Source organism: Heterodontus francisci, chromosome 16, assembly GCF_036365525.1.
Source record: "Heterodontus francisci isolate sHetFra1 chromosome 16, sHetFra1.hap1, whole genome shotgun sequence".
Taxonomy (NCBI): Eukaryota; Metazoa; Chordata; class Chondrichthyes; order Heterodontiformes; family Heterodontidae; genus Heterodontus; species Heterodontus francisci.
Genome location: NC_090386.1, coordinates 4,982,221 through 5,004,104, shown reverse-complemented (window position 1 = coordinate 5,004,104; position 21,884 = coordinate 4,982,221).

The window sequence follows — 21,884 nt, the reverse complement described above, 5'->3', positions numbered from 1 at the left end:
GTCAGAGACTGTCTGAGAGTGTCTGAGAGTGTCAGAGAGTGATAGTGAGAGTCAGAGAGTGTCAGAGAGTGATAGTGAGTGTCTGAGAGTGTCTGAGATAGTCAGAGAGTGATAGTGAGTGTCAGAGAGTGATAGTGAGTGTCAGAGAGTGATAGAGAGTGATAGAGAGTGTCAGAGAGTGTCAGAGAGTGATAGAGAGTGATAGAGAGTGTCAGAGAGTGTCAGAGAGTGTCAGAGAGTGAAAGAGAGTGATAGAGAATGTCAGAGAGTGTCTGAGAGTGTCAGAGAGTGATAGTGAGAGTCAGAGAGTGTCAGAGAGTGATAGTGAGTGTCTGAGAGTGTCTGAGATAGTCAGAGAGTGATAGTGAGTGTCAGAGAGTGATAGTGAGTGTCAGAGAGTGATATAGAGTGTTAGAGAGTGTCAGAGAGTGTCAGAGAGTGTCAGAGAGTGATAGAGAGTGATAGAGATTGATAGAGAGTGTCAGAGAGTGTCAGAAAGTGTCAGAGAGTGAAAGAGAGTGGTAGAGAATGTCAGAGAGTGTCAGAGAGTGATAGTGAGTGTCTGAGATTGTCAGAGAGTGTCAGAGAGTGATAGTGAGTGTCAGAGAGTTGTAGAGATTGTCAGAGAGTCTCAGAGATTGTCAGAGAGCGTCAGGGAGTGTCAGAGAGTGCTAAAGAGTGTCAAGAGTGATAGTGAGTGTCAGAGAGTGACAGAGAGTGTCAGAGAGTGATAGAGAGTGATGGAGAGTGATATAGAGTGTCAGAGAGTGTCTGAGAGTGTCTGAGAGTGTCAAAGAGTGATAGTGATGTCAGAGAGTGTCAGAGAGTGATAGTGAGTGTCTGAGAGTGTGAGATAGTCAGAGAGTGATAGTGAGTGATAGAGCGTGTCAGAGAGTGTCAGAGAGTGATAGAGAGTGTCAGAGAGTGATAGAGAGCGATAGAGAGTGTCAGAGAGTGTCAGAGAGTGATAGAGAGTGTCAGAGAGTGATAGAGTGTGATAGAGACTGTCAGAGAGTGTCAGAGAGAGATAGAGAGTGTCAGAGAGTGATAGAGTGTGATAAAGACTGTATCAGAGTGTCAGAGAGAGATAGCGAGTGATAGAGAGTGTCAGAGAGTGATAGTGAGTGTCAGAGAGTGTCAGAGTGTGTCAGAGAGTGACAGAGAGTGATAGAGAGTGTCAGAGAGTGATAGAGAGTGTCTGAGAGTGATTGAGATTATCAGAGAGTGTCAGAGAGTGAAAGAGAGTGAAAGAGAGTGTCAGAGAGTGTCAGAGAGAGACAGAGAGTGTCAGAGAGTGTCACAGAGTGATAGAGAGTTATAGAGAGTTTCAGAGAGTGTCTGAGAGAGTCTGAGAGTTTCAGAGAGTGATAGTGAGTGTCAGAGAGTGTCAGAGAGTGATAGTGAGTGTCTGAGAGTGTCTGAGATAGTCAGAGAGTGATAGTGAGTGTCAGAGAGTGATAGTGAGTGTCTGAGAGTGTCTGACATTGTCAGAGAGTGTCAGAGAGTGATAGAGAGTGTCAGAGTGTGACAGACAGTGTCTGAGAGTGTCAGAGAGTTATAGTGAGTGTCAGAGAGTGTCAGAGAGTGATAGTGAGTGTCTGAGAGTGTCTGAGATAGTCAGAGAGTGATAGTGAGTGTCAGAGAGTGATAGTGAGTGTCTGATAGTGTCTGACATTGTCAAAGAGTATCAGAGAGTGATAGAGAGTGATAGAGAGTGATAGAGAGTGATCGATAGTTTCAGAGATTGTCAGAGGGTGTCAGAGACAGAGAGTGTCGGAGAGTGTCAGAGAGTGTCAGAAAGTGTCAGAGAGTGTCAGGGAGTGTCAGAGAGTGATAGAGAGTGATTGAGAGTGATAGAGAGTGTCAGAGAGTGTCAGAGAGTGTCAGAGAGTGATAGTGAGTGTCAGAGAGTGATAGTGAGTGTCAGAGAGTGTCAGAGAGTGATAGTGAGTGTCTGAGAGTGTCTGAGATAGTCAGAGAGTGATAGTGAGTGTCAGAGAGTGATAGTGAGTGTCTGAGAGTGTCTGACATTGTCAGAGAGTGTCAGAGAGTGATAGAGAGTGTCAGAGAGTGATAGTGAGTGTCAAGAGTGATAGAGAGTGTCAGAGACTGTCTGAGAGTGTCTGAGAGTGTCAGAGAGTGATAGTGAGAGTCAGAGAGTGTCAGAGAGTGATAGTGAGTGTCTGAGAGTGTCTGAGATAGTCAGAGAGTGATAGTGAGTGTCAGAGAGTGATAGTGAGTGTCAGAGAGTGATAGAGAGTGATAGAGAGTGATAGAGAGTGTCAGAGAGTGTCAGAGAGTGATAGAGAGTGATAGAGAGTGATAGAGAGTGTCAGAGAGTGTCAGAGAGTGTCAGAGAGTGAAAGAGAGTGATAGAGAATGTCAGAGAGTGTCTGAGAGTGTCAGAGAGTGATAGTGAGAGTCAGAGAGTGTCAGAGAGTGATAGTGAGTGTCTGAGAGTGTCTGAGATAGTCAGAGAGTGATAGTGAGTGTCAGAGAGTGATAGTGAGTGTCAGAGAGTGATATAGAGTGTTAGAGAGTGTCAGAGAGTGTCAGAGAGTGTCAGAGAGTGATAGAGAGTGATAGAGATTGATAGAGAGTGTCAGAGAGTGTCAGAAAGTGTCAGAGAGTGAAAGAGAGTGATAGAGAATGTCAGAGAGTGTCAGAGAGTGATAGTGAGTGTCTGAGATTGTCAGAGAGTGTCAGAGAGTGATAGTGAGTGTCAGAGAGTTGTAGAGAGTGTCAGAGAGTCTCAGAGATTGTCAGAGAGCGTCAGGGAGTGTCAGAGAGTGATAAAGAGTGTCAAGAGTGATAGTGAGTGTCAGAGAGTGACAGAGAGTGTCAGAGAGTGATAGAGAGTGATGGAGAGTGATATAGAGTGTCAGAGAGTGTCTGAGAGTGTCTGAGAGTGTCAAAGAGTGATAGTGATGTCAGAGAGTGTCAGAGAGTGATAGTGAGTGTCTGAGAGTGTGAGATAGTCAGAGAGTGATAGTGAGTGATAGAGCGTGTCAGAGAGTGTCAGAGAGTGATAGAGAGTGTCAGAGAGTGATAGAGAGCGATAGAGAGTGTCAGAGAGTGTCAGAGAGTGATAGAGAGTGTCAGAGAGTGATAGAGTGTGATAGAGACTGTCAGAGAGTGTCAGAGAGAGATAGAGAGTGTCAGAGAGTGATAGAGTGTGATAAAGACTGTATCAGAGTGTCAGAGAGAGATAGCGAGTGATAGAGAGTGTCAGAGAGTGATAGTGAGTGTCAGAGAGTGTCAGAGTGTGTCAGAGAGTGACAGAGAGTGATAGAGAGTGTCAGAGAGTGATAGAGAGTGTCTGAGAGTGATTGAGATTATCAGAGAGTGTCAGAGAGTGAAAGAGAGTGAAAGAGAGTGTCAGAGAGTGTCAGAGAGAGACAGAGAGTGTCAGAGAGTGTCACAGAGTGATAGAGAGTTATAGAGAGTTTCAGAGAGTGTCTGAGAGAGTCTGAGAGTTTCAGAGAGTGATAGTGAGTGTCAGAGAGTGTCAGAGAGTGATAGTGAGTGTCTGAGAGTGTCTGAGATAGTCAGAGAGTGATAGTGAGTGTCAGAGAGTGATAGTGAGTGTCTGAGAGTGTCTGACATTGTCAGAGAGTGTCAGAGAGTGATAGAGAGTGTCAGAGTGTGACAGACAGTGTCAGAGAGTGTCAGAGAGTGAAAGAGAGTAATAAAGAGTGATGGAGAGTGATAGAGAGTGTCTGAGAGTGTCAGAGAGTTATAGTGAGTGTCAGAGAGTGTCAGAGAGTGTCAGAGAGTGATAGTGAGTGTCAGAAAGTGATAGTGAGAGTCAGAGAGTGATAGTGAGTGTCAGAGAGTGATAGTGAGTGTCTGATAGTGTCTGACATTGTCAGAGAGTATCAGAGAGTGATAGAGAGTGATAGAGAGTGATCGAGAGTGATCGAGAGTGTCAGAGACTGTCTGAGAGTGTCTGGCATTGTCAGAGACTGTCTGAGAGTGTCTGAGAGTGTCAGAGAGTGATAGTGAGAGTCAGAGAGTGTCAGAGAGTGATAGTGAGTGTCTGAGAGTGTCTGAGATAGTCAGAGAGTGATAGTGAGTGTCAGAGAGTGATAGTGAGTGTCAGAGAGTGATAGAGAGTGATAGAGAGTGATGGAGAGTGTCAGAGAGTGTCAGAGAGTGATAGAGAGTGATAGAGAGTGTCAGAGAGTGTCAGAGAGTGTCTGAGAGTGTCAGAGAGTGATAGTGAGAGTCAGAGAGTGTCAGAGAGTGATAGTGAGTGTCTGAGAGTGTCTGAGATAGTCAGAGAGTGATAGTGAGTGTCAGAGAGTGATAGTGAGTGTCAGAGAGTGATAGAGAGTGATAGAGAGTGTTAGAGAGTGTCAGAGAGTGTCAGAGATTGTCATAGAGTGATAGAGAGTGATAGAGATTGATAGAGAGTGTCAGAGAGTGTCAGAAAGTGTCAGAGAGTGAAAGAGAGTGATAGAGAATGTCAGAGAGTGTCAGAGAGTGATAGTGAGTGTCTGAGATTGTCAGAGAGTGTCAGAGAGTGATAGTGAGTGTCTGAGAGTGTGAGATAGTCAGAGAGTGATAGTGAGTGATAGAGCGTGTCAGAGAGTGTCAGAGAGTGATAGAGAGTGTCAGTGAGTGATAGAGAGCGATAGAGAGTGTCAGAGAGTGTCAGAGAGTGATAGAGAGTGTCAGAGAGTGATAGAGTGTGATAGAGACTGTCAGAGAGTGTCAGAGAGAGATAGAGAGTGTCAGAGAGTGATAGAGTGTGATAAAGACTGTCACAGAGTGTCAGAGAGAGATAGAGAGTGATAGCGAGTGTCAGAGAGTGATAGTGAGTGTCAGAGAGTGTCAGAGAGTGTCAGAGTGTGTCAGAGAGTGACAGAGAGTGATACAGAGTGTCAGAGAGTGACAGTGAGTGTCTGAGAGTGATTGAGATTATCAGAGAGTGTCAGAGAGTGAAAGAGAGTGATAGAGAGTGTCAGAGAGTGTCAGAGAGAGACAGAGAGTGTCAGAGAGTGACAGAGAGTGTCAGAGAGTGAGAGAGAGTGTCATAGAGTGTCAGGGAGTGTCAGAGAGTGATAGAGAGTGATAGAGAGTGTCAGAGAGTGATAGTGAGTGTCAGAGAGTGACAGAGAGTGTCAGAGAGTGTCAGAGAGTGATAGAGAGTTATAGAGAGTATCAGAGAGTGTCTGAGAGTGTCTGAGAGTGTCAGAGAGTTATGGTGAGTGTCAGAGAGTGTCAGAGAGTGTCAGAGAGTGATAGTGAGTGTCTGAGAGTGTCTGAGATAGTCAGAGAGTGATAGTGAGTGTCAGAGAGTGATAGTGAGTGTCTGAGAGTGTCTGACATTGTCAGAGAGTGTCAGAGAGTGATAGAGAGTGATAGAGAGTGTCAGAGTGTGACAGACAGTGTCAGAGAGTGTCAGAGAGTGATAGAGAGTGATAGAGAGTGTTGGAGAGTGATAGAGAGTGTCTGAGAGTGTCAGAGAGTTATAGTGAGTGTCAGAGAGTGTCAGAGAGTGTCAGAGAGTGATAGTGAGTGTCTGAGAGTGTCTGAGAAAGTCAGAGAGTGATAGTGAGTGTCAGAGAGTGATAGTGAGTGTTTGATAGTGTCTGACATTGTCAGAGAGTATCAGAGAGTGATAGAGAGTGATCGAGAGTGTCAGAGACTGTCTGAGAGTGTCTGAGAGTGTCTGGCATTGTCAGAGAGTGTCTGAGAGTGTCAGAGAGTGATAGAGAGTGATAGAGAGTGTCAGAGAGTGATAGAGAGTGTCAGAGAGTGATAGTGAGTGTCTGAGAGTGTCTGAGAGTGTCAGAGAGTGATAGTGAATGTCAGAGAGTGTCAGAGAGTGACAGTGAGTGTCTGAGAGTGTCTGAGAGTGTCTGAGAGTGTCAGAGAGTGATAGTGAATGCCAGAGAGTGTCAGAGAGTGATGGTGAGTGTCTGAGAGTTTCTGAGATAGTCAGAGAGTGATATTGAGTGTCAGAAAGTGTCAGAGAGAGATAGTGAGTGTCAGAGAGTGTCAGAGAGTGATAGTGAGTGTCTGAGAGTGTCAGAGAGTGTCAGAGGTTGATAGAGAGTGATAGAGACTGTCAGAGCGTGTCAGAGAGTGTCAGCGAGATATAGAGAGTGATAGAGAGTGATAGAGAGTGTCAGAGAGTGATAGTAAGTGTCTGAGAGTTTCTGAGATTGTCAGAGAGTGTCAGAGAGTGTCAGAGAGTGTCAGAGAGTGTCAGAGAGTGATAGAGAGTGTCAGAGAGTATCAGAGAGTGATAGTGAGTGTCTGAGATTGTCAGAGAGTGATAGAGAGTGTCAGAGAGTGTCAGAGAGTGTCAGAGAGTGTCAGAGAGTGATAGAGGGTGTCAGAGAGTGATAGACAGTGTCAGAGAGTGATAGTGAGTGTCTGAGAGTGTTTGAGATTATCAGAGAGTGTCAGAGAGTGATAGAGAGTGATAGAGACTGTCATAGAGTGTCAGAGAGTATCAGAGAGAGATAGAGAGTTATAGAGAGTGATAGTGAGTGTCAGAGAGTGTCAGAGAGAGATAGAGAGTGATAGAGACTGTCAGAGAGTGTCTGAGATTGTCCGAGAGTGTCAGAGAGTGATCGTGAATGTCAGAGAGTGTCTGCGAGTTTCTGAGATAGTCAGAGAGTGATAGTGAGTGTCTGAGAGTGTCTGAGAGTGTCTGGCATTGTCAGAGAGTGTCTGAGAGTGTCAGAGAGTGATATAGAGTGATAGAGAGTGTCAGAGAGTGTCAGAGAGAGATAGAGAGTGTCAGAGAGTGATAGAGTGTGATAAAGACTGTCAGAGAGTGTCAGAGAGAGATAGAGAGTGTCAGAGAGTGATAGTGAGTGTCAGAGAGTGTCAGAGAGTGTCAGAGTGTGTCAGAGAGTGACAGAGAGTGATAGAGAGTGTCAGAGAGTGATAGTGAGTGTCTGAGAGTGATTGAGATTATCAGAGAGTGTCAGAGAGAGACAGAGAGTGATGGAGAGTGATAGAGAGTGTCAGAGAGTGTCAAGAGAGTGTCAGAGAGTGACAGAGAGAGATAGAGAGTGTCAGAGTGTGTCAGAGAGTGATAGTGAGTGTCTGAGAGTGTCAGAGAGTGATAGTGAGTGTCAGAGAGTGTTAGAGAGTGATAGTGAGTGTCTGAGAGTCTCTGAGAGTGTCAGAGAGTGACAGAGTGTGATAGAGACTGTCAGAAAGTGTCAGAGAGTGATAGTGACTGTCAGAGAGTGTCAGAGAGTGTCACAGAGTGCCAGAGAGTGATAGAGAGTGTCTGAGAGTGTCTGACATTGTCTGAGAGTGTCAGGGAGTGTCAGAGAGTGTCAGAGAGTGATAGAGAGTGATAGAGTGTGATGGAGAGTGATAGAGAGTGTCAGAGAGTGTCAGAGAGTGAGAGAGAGTGTCAGAGAGTGATAGTGACTGTCAGAGAGTGTCAGAGAGTGTCAGAGAGTGATAGAGAGTGATAGAGAGTGTCAGAGAGTGTCAGAGAGAGATAGAGAGTGATAGAGAGTGATAGTGAGTGTCAGAGAGTGATACAGAGTGTCTGAGAGTGATAGTGAGTGTCATAGAGTGTCAGAGAATGGTAGTGAGTATCAGAGAGTGTCAGAGAGTGATAGTGAGTGTCTGAGAGTGTCTGAGATAGTCAGAGAGTGATAGTGAGTGTCAGAGAGTGTCAGATAGTTATAGTGTGTGTCAGAGAGTGTCAGAGAGTGATAGTGAGTGTCTGAGAGTGTCTGAGATAGTCAGAGAGTGATAGTGAGTGTCAGAGAGTGTCAGAGAGTTAGAGTGAGTGTCAGAGAGTGTCAGAGAGTGATAGTGAGTGTCTGAGTGTGTCTGAGATAGTCAGAGAGTAATAGTGAGTGTCAGAGAGTGACAGTGAGTGTCAGAGAGTGTCAGAGAGTGATAGTGAGTGTCTGAGAGTGTCTGAGATAGTCAGAGAGTGATAGTGAGTGTCAGAGAGTGTCAGAGAGTTATAGTGAGTGTCAGAGAGTGTCAGAGAGTGATATTGAGTGTCTGAGAGTGTCTGAGATAGTCAGAGAGTGATAGTGAGTGTCAGAGAGTGTCAGAGAGTGTCAGAGAGTGTCAGAGATTGATAGAGAGTGAGAGAGACTGTCAGAGGGTGTCAGAGAGTGTCAGAGTGTGTCAGAGTGTGTCAGAGAGTGACAGAGAGTGATAGAGAGTGTCAGAGAGTGATAGTGAGTGTCTGAGAGTGATTGAGATTATCAGAGATTGTCAGAGAGTGTCAGAGAGATATAGAGAGTGATAGAGAGTGTCAGAGAGTGTCAGAGAGTGATACAGAGTGTCTGAGAGTGATAGAGAGCGATAGAGAGTGTCAGAGAGTGTCAGAGAGTGATAGAGAGTGTCAGAGAGTGATAGAGTGTGATAGAGACTGTCAGAGAGTGTCAGAGAGAGATAGAGAGTGTCAGAGAGTGATAGAGTGTGATAAAGACTGTCACAGAGTGTCAGAGAGAGATAGAGAGTGATAGCGAGTGTCAGAGAGTGATAGTGAGTGTCAGAGAGTGTCAGAGAGTGTCAGAGTGTGTCAGAGAGTGACAGAGAGTGATACAGAGTGTCAGAGAGTGACAGTGAGTGTCTGAGAGTGATTGAGATTATCAGAGAGTGTCAGAGAGTGAAAGAGAGTGATAGAGAGTGTCAGAGAGTGTCAGAGAGAGACAGAGAGTGTCAGAGAGTGACAGAGAGTGTCAGAGAGTGAGAGAGAGTGTCATAGAGTGTCAGGGAGTGTCAGAGAGTGATAGAGAGTGATAGAGAGTGTCAGAGAGTGATAGTGAGTGTCAGAGAGTGACAGAGAGTGTCAGAGAGTGTCAGAGAGTGATAGAGAGTTATAGAGAGTATCAGAGAGTGTCTGAGAGTGTCTGAGAGTGTCAGAGAGTTATGGTGAGTGTCAGAGAGTGTCAGAGAGTGTCAGAGAGTGATAGTGAGTGTCTGAGAGTGTCTGAGATAGTCAGAGAGTGATAGTGAGTGTCAGAGAGTGATAGTGAGTGTCTGAGAGTGTCTGACATTGTCAGAGAGTGTCAGAGAGTGATAGAGAGTGATAGAGAGTGTCAGAGTGTGACAGACAGTGTCAGAGAGTGTCAGAGAGTGATAGAGAGTGATAGAGAGTGTTGGAGAGTGATAGAGAGTGTCTGAGAGTGTCAGAGAGTTATAGTGAGTGTCAGAGAGTGTCAGAGAGTGTCAGAGAGTGATAGTGAGTGTCTGAGAGTGTCTGAGAAAGTCAGAGAGTGATAGTGAGTGTCAGAGAGTGATAGTGAGTGTTTGATAGTGTCTGACATTGTCAGAGAGTATCAGAGAGTGATAGAGAGTGATCGAGAGTGTCAGAGACTGTCTGAGAGTGTCTGAGAGTGTCTGGCATTGTCAGAGAGTGTCTGAGAGTGTCAGAGAGTGATAGAGAGTGATAGAGAGTGTCAGAGAGTGATAGAGAGTGTCAGAGAGTGATAGTGAGTGTCTGAGAGTGTCTGAGAGTGTCAGAGAGTGATAGTGAATGTCAGAGAGTGTCAGAGAGTGACAGTGAGTGTCTGAGAGTGTCTGAGAGTGTCTGAGAGTGTCAGAGAGTGATAGTGAATGCCAGAGAGTGTCAGAGAGTGATAGTGAGTGTCTGAGAGTTTCTGAGATAGTCAGAGAGTGATATTGAGTGTCAGAAAGTGTCAGAGAGAGATAGTGAGTGTCAGAGAGTGTCAGAGATTGATAGAGAGTGATAGAGACTGTCAGAGCGTGTCAGAGAGTGTCAGCGAGATATAGAGAGTGATAGAGAGTGATAGAGAGTGTCAGAGAGTGATAGTAAGTGTCTGAGAGTTTCTGAGATTGTCAGAGAGTGTCAGAGAGTGTCAGAGAGTGTCAGAGAGTGATAGAGAGTGTCAGAGAGTATCAGAGAGTGATAGTGAGTGTCTGAGATTGTCAGAGAGTGATAGAGAGTGTCAGAGAGTGTCAGAGAGTGTCAGAGAGTGTCAGAGAGTGATAGAGGGTGTCAGAGAGTGATAGACAGTGTCAGAGAGTGATAGTGAGTGTCTGAGAGTGTTTGAGATTATCAGAGAGTGTCAGAGAGTGATAGAGAGTGATAGAGACTGTCATAGAGTGTCAGAGAGTGTCAGAGAGAGATAGAGAGTTATAGAGAGTGATAGTGAGTGTCAGAGAGTGTCAGAGAGAGATAGAGAGTGATAGAGACTGTCAGAGAGTGTCTGAGATTGTCCGAGAGTGTCAGAGAGTGATCGTGAATGTCAGAGAGTGTCTGCGAGTTTCTGAGATAGTCAGAGAGTGATAGTGAGTGTCTGAGAGTGTCTGAGAGTGTCTGGCATTGTCAGAGAGTGTCTGAGAGTGTCAGAGAGTGATATAGAGTGATAGAGAGTGTCAGAGAGTGTCAGAGAGAGATAGAGAGTGTCAGAGAGTGATAGAGTGTGATAAAGACTGTCAGAGAGTGTCAGAGAGAGATAGAGAGTGTCAGAGAGTGATAGTGAGTGTCAGAGAGTGTCAGAGAGTGTCAGAGTGTGTCAGAGAGTGACAGAGAGTGATAGAGAGTGTCAGAGAGTGATAGTGAGTGTCTGAGAGTGATTGAGATTATCAGAGAGTGTCAGAGAGAGACAGAGAGTGATGGAGAGTGATAGAGAGTGTCAGAGAGTGTCAAGAGAGTGTCAGAGAGTGACAGAGAGAGATAGAGAGTGTCAGAGTGTGTCAGAGAGTGATAGTGAGTGTCTGAGAGTGTCAGAGAGTGATAGTGAGTGTCAGAGAGTGTTAGAGAGTGATAGTGAGTGTCTGAGAGTCTCTGAGAGTGTCAGAGAGTGACAGAGTGTGATAGAGACTGTCAGAAAGTGTCAGAGAGTGATAGTGACTGTCAGAGAGTGTCAGAGAGTGTCACAGAGTGCCAGAGAGTGATAGAGAGTGTCTGAGATTGTCTGACATTGTCTGAGAGTGTCAGGGAGTGTCAGAGAGTGTCAGAGAGTGATAGAGAGTGATAGAGTGTGATGGAGAGTGATAGAGAGTGTCAGAGAGTGTCAGAGAGTGAGAGAGAGTGTCAGAGAGTGATAGTGACTGTCAGAGAGTGTCAGAGAGTGTCAGAGAGTGATAGAGAGTGATAGAGAGTGTCAGAGAGTGTCAGAGAGAGATAGAGAGTGATAGAGAGTGATAGTGAGTGTCAGAGAGTGATACAGAGTGTCTGAGAGTGATAGTGAGTGTCATAGAGTGTCAGAGAATGGTAGTGAGTATCAGAGAGTGTCAGAGAGTGATAGTGAGTGTCTGAGAGTGTCTGAGATAGTCAGAGAGTGATAGTGAGTGTCAGAGAGTGTCAGATAGTTATAGTGTGTGTCAGAGAGTGTCAGAGAGTGATAGTGAGTGTCTGAGAGTGTCTGAGATAGTCAGAGAGTGATAGTGAGTGTCAGAGAGTGTCAGAGAGTTAGAGTGAGTGTCAGAGAGTGTCAGAGAGTGATAGTGAGTGTCTGAGTGTGTCTGAGATAGTCAGAGAGTAATAGTGAGTGTCAGAGAGTGACAGTGAGTGTCAGAGAGTGTCAGAGAGTGATAGTGAGTGTCTGAGAGTGTCTGAGATAGTCAGAGAGTGATAGTGAGTGTCAGAGAGTGTCAGAGAGTTATAGTGAGTGTCAGAGAGTGTCAGAGAGTGATATTGAGTGTCTGAGAGTGTCTGAGATAGTCAGAGAGTGATAGTGAGTGTCAGAGAGTGTCAGAGAGTGTCAGAGAGTGTCAGAGATTGATAGAGAGTGAGAGAGACTGTCAGAGGGTGTCAGAGAGTGTCAGAGTGTGTCAGAGTGTGTCAGAGAGTGACAGAGAGTGATAGAGAGTGTCAGAGAGTGATAGTGAGTGTCTGAGAGTGATTGAGATTATCAGAGATTGTCAGAGAGTGTCAGAGAGATATAGAGAGTGATAGAGAGTGTCAGAGAGTGTCAGAGAGTGATACAGAGTGTCTGAGAGAGTCAGAGAGTGTCAGAGAGTGATAGAGAGTGTCAGAGAGAGTCAGAGAGTGATAGAGAGTGTCAGAGAGCGTCAGAGAGTGATAGAGAGTGTCAGAGAGTGATAGAGAGTGTCAGAGAATGTCAGAGAGTGAAAGAGAGTGTCAGAGAGAGATAGTGAGTGTCTGAGTGTGTCTGAGATTGTCAGAGAGTGATAGAGAGTGATAGAGACTGTCAGAGAGTGTCAGAGACTGTCAGAGAGAGATAGTGAGTGTCTGAGAGTGTCAGAGAGTGATAGTGAGTGTCAGAGAGTGATACAGAGTGTCAGAGAGTGATAGTGAGTGTCTGAGAGTGTCAGAGAGTGATGGAGAGTGTCAGAGAGTGATAGAGTGTGTCAGAGAGTGTCAGAGAGTGATAGTGAGTATCAGAGAGTGTCAGAGTGTGATAGAGAGTGTCAGTGAGTGATAGAGAGAGTCAGAGAGAGATAGAGAGAGATAGAGAGTGATAGAGAGTGTCAGAGAGTGTCAGAGAGTGTCACAGAGTGATAGTGAGTGTCATAGAGTGATATAGAGTGTCAGAGAGTGTTGGAGAGTGTCTGAGAGATATAGAGAGTGATAGAGAGTGTCAGAGAGTGTCAGAGAGTGATAGAGAGTGTCTGAGAGAGTCGGAGACTGTCAGAGAGTGATAGAGAGTGTCAGAGAGAGTCAGAGAGTGTCAGAGAGTGATAGAGAGTGTCAGAGAGTGTCAGAGAGTGATAGAGAGTGTCAGAGAGTGATAGAGAGTGTCAGAGAGTGTCAGAGTGTGAAAGAGAGTGTCAGAGAGAGATAGTGAGTGTCTGAGTGTGTCTGAGATTGTCAGAGAGTGATAGAGAGTGATAGAGACTGTCAGAGAGTGCCAGAGACTGTCAGAGAGAGATAGTGAGTGTCTGAGAGTGTCAGAAAGTGTCAGAGAGTGATAGTGAGTGTCAGAGAGTGATAGAGAGTGTCAGAGAGTGATAGTGAGTGTCTGAGAGTGTCAGAGAGTGATGGAGAGTGTCAGAGAGTGATAGAGTGTGTCAGAGAGTGTCAGAGAGTGATAGTGAGTATCAGAGAGTGTCAGAGTGTGATAGAGAGTGTCAGTGAGTGGTAGAGAGAGTCAGAGAGAGATAGAGAGAGATAGAGAGTGATAGAGAGTGTCAGAGTGTCAGAGAGTGATAGTGAGTGTCAGAGTGTGATAGTGAGTGTCAGAGAGTGATAGAGAGTTTCAGAGAGTGTCTGAGATTGTCTGAGAATGAAAGAGATTGATAGATAGTGATAGAGAGTGATAGAGAGTGTCAGAGAGTGTCAGAGTGTGATAGAGAGTGTCAGAGAGTGTCTGAGAGTGTCTGAGAGTGTCAGAGAGTTATGGTGAGTGTCAGAGAGTGTCAGAGAATGATAGAGAGTGTCAGGGTGTGACAGACAGTGTCAGAGAGTGTCAGAGAGTGATAGAGAGTGATAGAGAGTGATGGAGAGTGATAGAGAGTGTCTGAGAGTGTCTGAGATAGTCAGAGAGTGATAGTGAGTGTCAGAGAGTGATAGTGAGTGTTTGATAGTGTCTGACATTGTCAGAGAGTGTCAGAGAGTGATAGTAAGTGTCTGAGAGTTTCTGAGATTGTCAGAGAGTGTCAGAGAGTGTCAGAGAGTGTCAGAGAGTGTCAGAGAGTGATAGAGAGTGTCAGAGAGTATCAGAGAGTGATAGTGAGTGTCTGAGAGTGTCAGAGTGTGATAGAGAGTGTCAGAGAATGTCTGAGAGTATCAGAGAGTGTCAGAGAGTGATAGAGAGTGAAAGAGACTGTCAGAGAGTGTCAGAGAGTGTCAGAGAGTGTCAGAGAGTGTCAGAGAGATATAGAGAGTGATAGAGAGTGTCAGAGAGTGTCAGAGGGTGATAGAGAGTGTCAGAGAGTATCAGAGAGTGATAGTGAGTGTCTGAGAGTGTCTGAGATTGTCAGAGAGTGATAGAGAGTGATAGAGAGTTATAGAGAGAGTCAGAGAGTGTCAGAGAGTGTCAGAGAGTGTCAGAGAGTGCTAGAGAGTGTCAGAGAGTGACAGGGAGTGCCAGAGAGTGTCAGAGAGTGTCAGAGAGTGATAGAGAGTTATAGAGAGTATCAGAGAGTGTCTGAGAGTGTCTGAGAGTGTCAGAGAGTTATGGTGAGTGTCAGAGTGTCAGAGAATGATAGAGAGTGTCAGGGTGTGACAGACAGTGTCAGAGAGTGTCAGAGAGTGATAGAGAGTGATAGAGAGTGATGGAGAGTGATAGAGAGTGTCTGAGAGTGTCTGAGATAGTCAGAGAGTGATAGTGAGTGTCAGAGAGTGATAGTGAGTGTTTGATAGTGTCTGACATTGTCAGAGAGTGTCAGAGAGTGATAGAGAGCGATAGAGAGTGTCAGAGAGTGTCAGAGAGTGATAGAGAGTGTCAGAGAGTGATAGAGTGTGATAGAGACTGTCAGAGAGTGTCAGAGAGAGATAGAGAGTGTCAGAGAGTGATAGAGTGTGATAAAGACTGTATCAGAGTGTCAGAGAGAGATAGCGAGTGATAGAGAGTGTCAGAGAGTGATAGTGAGTGTCAGAGAGTGTCAGAGTGTGTCAGAGAGTGACAGAGAGTGATAGAGAGTGTCAGAGAGTGATAGAGAGTGTCTGAGAGTGATTGAGATTATCAGAGAGTGTCAGAGAGTGAAAGAGAGTGAAAGAGAGTGTCAGAGAGTGTCAGAGAGAGACAGAGAGTGTCAGAGAGTGTCACAGAGTGATAGAGAGTTATAGAGAGTTTCAGAGAGTGTCTGAGAGAGTCTGAGAGTTTCAGAGAGTGATAGTGAGTGTCAGAGAGTGTCAGAGAGTGATAGTGAGTGTCTGAGAGTGTCTGAGATAGTCAGAGAGTGATAGTGAGTGTCAGAGAGTGATAGTGAGTGTCTGAGAGTGTCTGACATTGTCAGAGAGTGTCAGAGAGTGATAGAGAGTGTCAGAGTGTGACAGACAGTGTCAGAGAGTGTCAGAGAGGGAAAGAGAGTAATAAAGAGTGATGGAGAGTGATAGAGAGTGTCTGAGAGTGTCAGAGAGTTATAGTGAGTGTCAGAGAGTGTCAGAGAGTGTCAGAGAGTGATAGTGAGTGTCAGAAAGTGATAGTGAGAGTCAGAGAGTGATAGTGAGTGTCAGAGAGTGATAGTGAGTGTCTGATAGTGTCTGACATTGTCAGAGAGTATCAGAGAGTGATAGAGAGTGATAGAGAGTGATCGAGAGTGATCGAGAGTGTCAGAGACTGTCTGAGAGTGTCTGGCATTGTCAGAGACTGTCTGAGAGTGTCTGAGAGTGTCAGAGAGTGATAGTGAGAGTCAGAGAGTGTCAGAGAGTGATAGTGAGTGTCTGAGAGTGTCTGAGATAGTCAGAGAGTGATAGTGAGTGTCAGAGAGTGATAGTGAGTGTCAGAGAGTGATAGAGAGTGATAGAGAGTGATGGAGCGTGTCAGAGAGTGTCAGAGAGTGATAGAGAGTGATAGAGAGTGTCAGAGAGTGTCAGAGAGTGTCTGAGAGTGTCAGAGAGTGATAGTGAGAGTCAGAGAGTGTCAGAGAGTGATAGTGAGTGTCTGAGAGTGTCTGAGATAGTCAGAGAGTGATAGTGAGTGTCAGAGAGTGATAGTGAGTGTCAGAGAGTGATAGAGAGTGATAGAGAGTGTTAGAGAGTGTCAGAGAGTGTCAGAGAGTGTCATAGAGTGATAGAGAGTGATAGAGATTGATAGAGAGTGTCAGAGAGTGTCAGAAAGTGTCAGAGCGTGAAAGAGAGTGATAGAGAATGTCAGAGAGTGTCAGAGAGTGATAGTGAGTGTCTGAGATTGTCAGAGAGTGTCAGAGAGTGATAGTGAGTGTCTGAGAGTGTGAGATAGTCAGAGAGTGATAGTGAGTGATAGAGCGTGTCAGAGAGTGTCAGAGAGTGATAGAGAGTGTCAGTGAGTGATAGAGAGCGATAGAGAGTGTCAGAGAGTGTCAGAGAGTGATAGAGAGTGTCAGAGAGTGATAGAGTGTGATAGAGACTGTCAGAGAGTGTCAGAGAGAGATAGAGAGTGTCAGAGAGTGATAGAGTGTGATAAAGACTGTCACAGAGTGTCAGAGAGAGATAGAGAGTGATAGCGAGTGTCAGAGAGTGATAGTGAGTGTCAGAGAGTGTCAGAGAGTGTCAGAGTGTGTCAGAGAGTGACAGAGAGTGATACAGAGTGTCAGAGAGTGACAGTGAGTGTCTGAGAGTGATTGAGATTATCAGAGAGTGTCAGAGAGTGAAAGAGAGTGATAGAGAGTGTCAGAGAGTGTCAGAGAGAGACAGAGAGTGTCAGAGAGTGACAGAGAGTGTCAGAGAGTGAGAGAGAGTGTCATAGAGTGTCAGGGAGTGTCAGAGAGTGATAGAGAGTGATAGAGAGTGTCAGAGAGTGATAGTGAGTGTCAGAGAGTGACAGAGAGTGTCAGAGAGTGTCAGACAGTGATAGAGAGTTATAGAGAGTATCAGAGAGTGTCTGAGAGTGTCTGAGAGTGTCAGAGAGTTATGGTGAGTGTCAGAGAGTGTCAGAGAGTGTCAGAGAGTGATAGTGAGTGTCTGAGAGTGTCTGAGATAGTCAGAGAGTGATAGTGAGTGTCAGAGAGTGATAGTGAGTGTCTGAGAGTGTCTGACATTGTCAGAGAGTGTCAGAGAGTGATAGAGAGTGATAGAGAGTGTCAGAGTGTGACAGACAGTGTCAGAGAGTGTCAGAGAGTGATAGAGAGTGATAGAGAGTGTTGGAGAGTGATAGAGAGTGTCTGAGAGTGTCAGAGAGTTATAGTGAGTGTCAGAGAGTGTCAGAGAGTGTCAGAGAGTGATAGTGAGTGTCTGAGAGTGTCTGAGAAAGTCAGAGAGTGATAGTGAGTGTCAGAGAGTGATAGTGAGTGTTTGATAGTGTCTGACATTGTCAGAGAGTATCAGAGAGTGATAGAGAGTGATCGAGAGTGTCAGAGACTGTCTGAGAGTGTCTGAGAGTGTCTGGCATTGTCAGAGAGTGTCTGAGAGTGTCAGAGAGTGATAGAGAGTGATAGAGAGTGTCAGAGAGTGATAGAGAGTGTCAGAGAGTGATAGTGAGTGTCTGAGAGTGTCTGAGAGTGTCAGAGAGTGATAGTGAATGTCAGAGAGTGTCAGAGAGTGACAGTGAGTGTCTGAGAGTGTCTGAGAGTGTCTGAGAGTGTCAGAGAGTGATAGTGAATGCCAGAGAGTGTCAGAGAGTGATAGTGAGTGTCTGAGAGTTTCTGAGATAGTCAGAGAGTGATATTGAGTGTCAGAAAGTGTCAGAGAGAGATAGTGAGTGTCAGAGAGTGTCAGAGAGTGATAGTGAGTGTCTGAGAGTGTCAGAGAGTGTCAGAGATTGACAGAGAGTGATAGAGACTGTCAGAGCGTGTCAGAGAGTGTCAGCGAGATATAGAGAGTGATAGAGAGTGATAGAGAGTGTCAGAGAGTGATAGTAAGTGTCTGAGAGTTTCTGAGATTGTCAGAGAGTGTCAGAGAGTGTCAGAGAGTGTCAGAGAGTGATAGAGAGTGTCAGAGAGTATCAGAGAGTGATAGTGAGTGTCTGAGATTGTCAGAGAGTGATAGAGAGTGTCAGAGAGTGTCAGAGAGTGTCAGAGAGTGTCAGAGAGTGATAGAGGGTGTCAGAGAGTGATAGACAGTGTCAGAGAGTGATAGTGAGTGTCTGAGAGTGTTTGAGATTATCAGAGAGTGTCAGAGAGTGATAGAGAGTGATAGAGACTGTCATAGAGTGTCAGAGAGTGTCAGAGAGAGATAGAGAGTTATAGAGAGTGATAGTGAGTGTCAGAGAGTGTCAGAGAGAGATAGAGAGTGATAGAGACTGTCAGAGAGTGTCTGAGATTGTCCGAGAGTGTCAGAGAGTGATCGTGAATGTCAGAGAGTGTCTGCGAGTTTCTGAGATAGTCAGAGAGTGATAGTGAGTGTCTGAGAGTGTCTGAGAGTGTCTGGCATTGTCAGAGAGTGTCTGAGAGTGTCAGAGAGTGATATAGAGTGATAGAGAGTGTCAGAGAGTGTCAGAGAGAGATAGAGAGTGTCAGAGAGTGATAGAGTGTGATAAAGACTGTCAGAGAGTGTCAGAGAGAGATAGAGAGTGTCAGAGAGTGATAGTGAGTGTCAGAGAGTGTCAGAGAGTGTCAGAGTGTGTCAGAGAGTGACAGAGAGTGATAGAGAGTGTCAGAGAGTGATAGTGAGTGTCTGAGAGTGATTGAGATTATCAGAGAGTGTCAGAGAGAGACAGAGAGTGATGGAGAGTGATAGAGAGTGTCAGAGAGTGTCAAGAGAGTGTCAGAGAGTGACAGAGAGAGATAGAGAGTGTCAGAGTGTGTCAGAGAGTGATAGTGAGTGTCTGAGAGTGTCAGAGAGTGATAGTGAGTGTCAGAGAGTGTCTGACATTGTCTGAGAGTGTCAGGGAGTGTCAGAGAGTGTCAGAGAGTGATAGAGAGTGATAGAGTGTGATGGAGAGTGATAGTGAGTGTCTGAGAGTCTCTGAGAGTGTCAGAGAGTGACAGAGTGTGATAGAGACTGTCAGAAAGTGTCAGAGAGTGATAGTGACTGTCAGAGAGTGTCAGAGAGTGTCACAGAGTGCCAGAGAGTGATAGAGAGTGTCTGAGAGTGTCTGACATTGTCTGAGAGTGTCAGGGCGTGTCAGAGAGTGTCAGAGAGTGATAGAGAGTGATAGAGTGTGATGGAGAGTGATAGAGAGTGTCAGAGAGTGTCAGAGAGTGAGAGAGAGTGTCAGAGAGTGATAGTGACTGTCAGAGAGTGTCAGAGAGTGTCAGAGAGTGATAGAGAGTGATAGAGAGTGTCAGAGAGTGTCAGAGAGAGATAGAGAGTGATAGAGAGTGATAGTGAGTGTCAGAGAGTGATACAGAGTGTCTGAGAGTGATAGTGAGTGTCATAGAGTGTCAGAGAATGGTAGTGAGTATCAGAGAGTGTCAGAGAGTGATAGTGAGTGTCTGAGAGTGTCTGAGATAGTCAGAGAGTGATAGTGAGTGTCAGAGAGTGTCAGATAGTTATAGTGTGTGTCAGAGAGTGTCAGAGAGTGATAGTGAGTGTCTGAGAGTGTCTGAGATAGTCAGAGAGTGATAGTGAGTGTCAGAGAGTGTCAGAGAGTTAGAGTGAGTGTCAGAGAGTGTCAGAGAGTGATAGTGAGTGTCTGAGTGTGTCTGAGATAGTCAGAGAGTAATAGTGAGTGTCAGAGAGTGACAGTGAGTGTCAGAGAGTGTCAGAGAGTGATAGTGAGTGTCTGAGAGTGTCTGAGATAGTCAGAGAGTGATAGTGAGTGTCAGAGAGTGTCAGAGAGTTATAGTGAGTGTCAGAGAGTGTCAGAGAGTGATATTGAGTGTCTGAGAGTGTCTGAGATAGTCAGAGAGTGATAGTGAGTGTCAGAGAGTGTCAGAGAGTGTCAGAGAGTGTCAGAGATTGATAGAGAGTGAGAGAGACTGTCAGAGGGTGTCAGAGAGTGTCAGAGTGTGTCAGAGTGTGTCAGAGAGTGACAGAGAGTGATAGAGAGTGTCAGAGAGTGATAGTGAGTGTCTGAGAGTGATTGAGATTATCAGAGATTGTCAGAGAGTGTCAGAGAGATATAGAGAGTGATAGAGAGTGTCAGAGAGTGTCAGAGAGTGATACAGAGTGTCTGAGAGAGTCAGAGAGTGTCAGAGAGTGATAGAGAGTGTCAGAGAGAGTCAGAGAGTGATAGAGAGTGTCAGAGAGCGTCAGAGAGTGATAGAGAGTGTCAGAGAGTGATAGAGAGTGTCAGAGAATGTCAGAGAGTGAAAGAGAGTGTCAGAGAGAGATAGTGAGTGTCTGAGTGTGTCTGAGATTGTCAGAGAGTGATAGAGAGTGATAGAGACTGTCAGAGAGTGTCAGAGACTGTCAGAGAGAGATAGTGAGTGTCTGAGAGTGTCAGAGAGTGTCAGAGAGTGATAGTGAGTGTCAGAGAGTGATACAGAGTGTCAGAGAGTGATAGTGAGTGTCTGAGAGTGTCAGAGAGTGATGGAGAGTGTCAGAGAGTGATAGAGTGTGTCAGAGAGTGTCAGAGAGTGATAGTGAGTATCAGAGAGTGTCAGAGTGTGATAGAGAGTGTCAGTGAGTGATAGAGAGAGTCAGAGAGAGATAGAGAGAGATAGAGAGTGATAGAGAGTGTCAGAGAGTGTCAGAGAGTGTCACAGAGTGATAGTGAGTGTCATAGAGTGATATAGAGTGTCAGAGAGTGTTGGAGAGTGTCTGAGAGATATAGAGAGTGATAGAGAGTGTCAGAGAGTGTCAGAGAGTGATAGAGAGTGTCTGAGAGAGTCGGAGACTGTCAGAGAGTGATAGAGAGTGTCAGAGAGAGTCAGAGAGTGTCAGAGAGTGATAGAGAGTGTCAGAGAGTGTCAGAGAGTGATAGAGAGTGTCAGAGAGTGATAGAGAGTGTCAGAGAGTGTCAGAGTGTGAAAGAGAGTGTCAGAGAGAGATAGTGAGTGTCTGAGTGTGTCTGAGATTGTCAGAGAGTGATAGAGAGTGATAGAGACTGTCAGAGAGTGCCAGAGACTGTCAGAGAGAGATAGTGAGTGTCTGAGAGTGTCAGAAAGTGTCAGAGAGTGATAGTGAGTGTCAGAGAGTGATAGAGAGTGTCAGAGAGTGATAGTGAGTGTCTGAGAGTGTCAGAGAGTGATGGAGAGTGTCAGAGAGTGATAGAGTGTGTCAGAGAGTGTCAGAGAGTGATAGTGAGTATCAGAGAGTGTCAGAGAGTGTCAGAGTGTGAAAGAGAGTGTCAGAGAGAGATAGTGAGTGTCTGAGTGTGTCTGAGATTGTCAGAGAGTGATAGAGAGTGATAGAGACTGTCAGAGAGTGCCAGAGACTGTCAGAGAGAGATAGTGAGTGTCTGAGAGTGTCAGAAAGTGTCAGAGAGTGATAGTGAGTGTCAGAGAGTGATAGAGAGTGTCAGAGAGTGATAGTGAGTGTCTGAGAGTGTCAGAGAGTGATGGAGAGTGTCAGAGAGTGATAGAGTGTGTCAGAGAGTGTCAGAGAGTGATAGTGAGTATCAGAGAGTGTCAGAGTGTGATAGAGAGTGTCAGTGAGTGGTAGAGAGAGTCAGAGAGAGATAGAGAGAGATAGAGAGTGATAGAGAGTGTCAGAGTGTCAGAGAGTGATAGTGAGTGTCAGAGTGTGATAGTGAGTGTCAGAGAGTGATAGAGAGTTTCAGAGAGTGTCTGAGATTGTCTGAGAATGAAAGAGATTGATAGAGAGTGATAGAGAGTGATAGAGAGTGTCAGAGAGTGTCAGAGTGTGATAGAGAGTGTCAGAGAATGTCTGAGAGTATCAGAGAGTGTCAGAGAGTGATAGAGAGTGAAAGAGACTGTCAGAGAGTGTCAGAGAGTGTCAGAGAGTGTCAGAGAGTGTCAGAGAGTGTCAGAGAGATATAGAGAGTGATAGAGAGTGTCAGAGAGTGTCAGAGGGTGATAGAGAGTGTCAGAGAGTATCAGAGAGTGATAGTGAGTGTCTGAGAGTGTCTGAGATTGTCAGAGAGTGATAGAGAGTGATAGAGAGTTATAGAGAGAGTCAGAGAGTGTCAGATAGTGTCAGAGAGTGTCAGAGAGTGCTAGAGAGTGTCAGAGAGTGACAGGGAGTGCCAGAGAGTGTCAGAGAGTGTCAGAGAGTGATAGAGAGTTATAGAGAGTATCAGAGAGTGTCTGAGAGTGTCTGAGAGTGTCAGAGAGTTATGGTGAGTGTCAGAGAGTGTCAGAGAATGATAGAGAGTGTCAGGGTGTGACAGACAGTGTCAGAGAGTGTCAGAGAGTGATAGAGAGTGATAGAGAGTGATGGAGAGTGATAGAGAGTGTCTGAGAGTGTCTGAGATAGTCAGAGAGTGATAGTGAGTGTCAGAGAGTGATAGTGAGTGTTTGATAGTGTCTGACATTGTCAGAGAGTGTCAGAGAGTGATAGTAAGTGTCTGAGAGTTTCT